Source organism: Hordeum vulgare, chromosome 7H, assembly GCF_904849725.1.
Source record: "Hordeum vulgare subsp. vulgare chromosome 7H, MorexV3_pseudomolecules_assembly, whole genome shotgun sequence".
Classification (NCBI taxonomy): Eukaryota; Viridiplantae; Streptophyta; class Magnoliopsida; order Poales; family Poaceae; genus Hordeum; species Hordeum vulgare.
In genome coordinates, this window is record NC_058524.1 from 43,852,965 (window position 1) to 43,856,324 (window position 3,360).

Below are 3,360 nucleotides of genomic sequence, written 5' to 3' on the forward strand. Positions count from 1 at the left end.
AAGAGACTCTTAATTTCTCTTCTTCTTAATTAATCGATGAGACAATTCTTTTACCTTCGTTTCGATTTTTTAATTGTTTACTTGATGCAGCTTTCCAAGAGAGAAAATAAATCAGCTTTTAGAAAATTGATACGCTTGAAGATATATGGTAATCTAAGCTTAATGCCTAAGAGGAATTCATCAGTTTGGTACCTTATGAGAAACAGTACCATTTGTATTGTCTCCAAATTTATTTTGCTATGTATTGCTACCAGAAATTCTGTGCAATACCCAGTGGCTGTCATAGTTAACTGATGAAGTTGAAGACAGTAAATCCCTGAAGATTCCCTTGCTCCAGAAGTCAGATATAAACGGCTAAACAGGAGGGTCCCTGCTGACCGTACTAATTAGCAAGGCTAAATGAGAGATCATAATATGTTGGGCTGAGTGTGCGTGAGGCTCGCTCTATTGTGTAATATAGTCATAAATGTGTTACTAGCAAGTTTTTTTTGAAAAGTAAGGTATCACATCTTCCGGCTTCTGCATTAATTGATGCGTGCAACCATTTATAATAATAATTATTATTATAATTATAATTATAATAATAATTATTATTATTATTATGAAGCAGTCTTATAGAAAACAAAATAAACATGTCCGTCGAGGCTAAGACAGACTCAGTAGGGGTAACATGACACACATATGGATCGTCGATGATCTTATTGCTAGATCATCACCAAAATAAGTTGTAGTACGAGTAGGGCATTTTGGAGACCGAGCTCCATGGAGCCCTTTATTTTGAATTTTTTCAAATTCATAAATTTTAGTTTCAAAAAATTCTGGAAAATACACATGTAAGCCAGGATGTAAAATGTATGTCTGAAAAATTTTAGGATGAAATACTTTGAATTGCGAGCTGCACAAAAAAAACCATGGACTTTGAAGACGAACAATACAATGCTGAAAAGCCCCAAAATTGTCTTTTTTGTTTAACTCACATTTAAATATATTTAGACCTAAAAAATTTGCGCACACGTACACTATATATCTAGATTTATGTGTATTTATTTTCAGAATTTTTTGAAACTGAAAAGTTTAAATTTTGAAGTTTTCAAATAAAGGCCTCCATGGAGCTCGATCCTTGTTTGGCATTTTTGATAGATTTGGCTACTCCTAGAAATTGAGAATGTCATGCCTCCACAAAGTAAAGTAAGGACAACCTACGGATACTATAGCCAGGTGGATAACCTACATGGAATTGGAAACTCTTTTATTGTTAAAAGTTGCCGACGATTAATGCACAACCGATTTTACAATCTACATGAAGTCCTCAGTCGTGAATGAATGTAGAGTAGTGGATGGTGCCCAAAGGGATCTCATGGGCGATGAAGGGGACAAGGTAGTTTTATCAGGTCCAGCAGTGGTGGAGCCAGAAAATTGCCACTACTTACTCATTGGAAAATGATTGGAGTAGTATATATAGTACATCTAACTAATATGTAGGACAACGCCTAGGCCCTAAAGAAATACTAGAAGAGTTGGACGCGCTTTTTCTGCGACATTGGTGTTGTTGGGTTTCTACAAAAATAATCACTTTCTTTCAAAATAGAATGTGTATTACCTTTTTGAAAAGTCAAACCTTTTAAATTTGATCAAATTTGTAGAGAAATATACGAAAATCCATAATATCAAATCGATATTTTTGCTCTCAACTTGCTCAAATTCTGTACTTTTTTAGTTTAATATCATGGATGTTGATATTCTGCTCTCAACTTGATCAAAGTTAAAGAAATTTGACTTTTCTAAAACTAATACCCATTATATTTTGGAGCTGATGGAATATTTAGTTTGGTGGGTGAGAGAGATGATAGATTGTGTTTTATTTTAACTTATAATATGGTGATTTAGTGGGTCTTTCGTGGTGTGATTCTTAATCAATCTATATTTACGTGGAAAAAATTCCGTGTCGGTGGTTGCATGCATTATATTGGTGCTACAATATCACATGGTGACGCTTTTGTTTTCTAGGTAGTGGGAGGGTGTGCGAGGGTGATATGTTTTTTAAGTTAGTTGCCTGATTGATTTGGAAAATCGTTAACCAGGTCAAAATCGTAAACCAAATTCAATAACTCAATTGAATGAAAGAGATTCAAAATTAGAGAATATAGTAAATTAAAAGAATTGAATGGAAGAGCTTGATAAATTGTTGACTCAGTCAAAGTCGGACCACCCAGTTCTAAGTTAAATACTCAATTAATTGCGAGGCCTTAAAAAATTAGGAAGCATGATGTGTAGTATAGTTGAATTAAATGAGAGAGCTTGAAGGAATTGTTGATCCGATCAGAATCGCTTGACACAATTTTAATTGTGAGCCTCAATTGAACAATTGAACGTGGGCTCTTTAAAACTAGGGAGCTGTTATAGAGGACAGTTTGTAGTATAGTAGAGTTGAACGAAAGAGCTTTGAAAAACCGTTGATCCGATCAAAATCGAATGATAAAATTTTAATTGGCTGCGTCAATTAAATGTGGGTTCTTTAAAACTAAGCAGCTTGGTGTTATAGAGGATGAAATACGTACATCATAGGAACAGTCTTGGGAGAAAATAGAGAAGAGATGGAGAATCAAACCTGCTCGCCACGCTCCACTGTTTGGCACTGCATCACCTGCTCTGCACGGATCGCCAGCGGCAAAATTTGACAAAAATGATCCCTGGGGCAAAAGAACTCACGGATTGACCCCGCAGGGGAAATAATTCACCGGTCTAACCCTTTTGTGTGGCGCCCGACGTCTAGGTGCCACACTGTACTGTGTGACGCCTAGGTGTTCGGCGCCACACCCCCGACCACGTGGCAGGGAGGGGGCCACCCCCCAGGCAGTGTGACGCCTAAGCCTCAGGCGTCACACATTGTAATGTGTGGCGCCTAACGCTTAGGCGCCACACATGGACTTATACAGCCACGGCCCAGCCCCCCTCCCCACCCCCCTCCCCCAGTCTATTTCACATGTGTGGCGCCTAAGCCTAAGGCGCCACACCTCACATGTGTGGCGCCTAAGCCTTAGGCGCCACACATGTGAAAATCTGCTGGAATCTGAATTTAGACATCAAAACAGCATTTTTGACAGCAATAAAGCAATTTTGTCAGCAATAAAGCAATTTAGACAGCAATAAAGCAATTTTGACAGCAATCATATATGTGAAAGCCAAGGAATCATCAAGTGCAACAATCATTGACATCATCATCATAGCCAACAACTAAATGGTTCACAACAAGTGCAATAACAACTAAATGGTTCACAACTCGAAATAGTTCACAACAAAAGTAAATAGTTCAGCTCGACAAGTGCAACACCAACTCCAAATCACTTGGGGCCTCGTCCC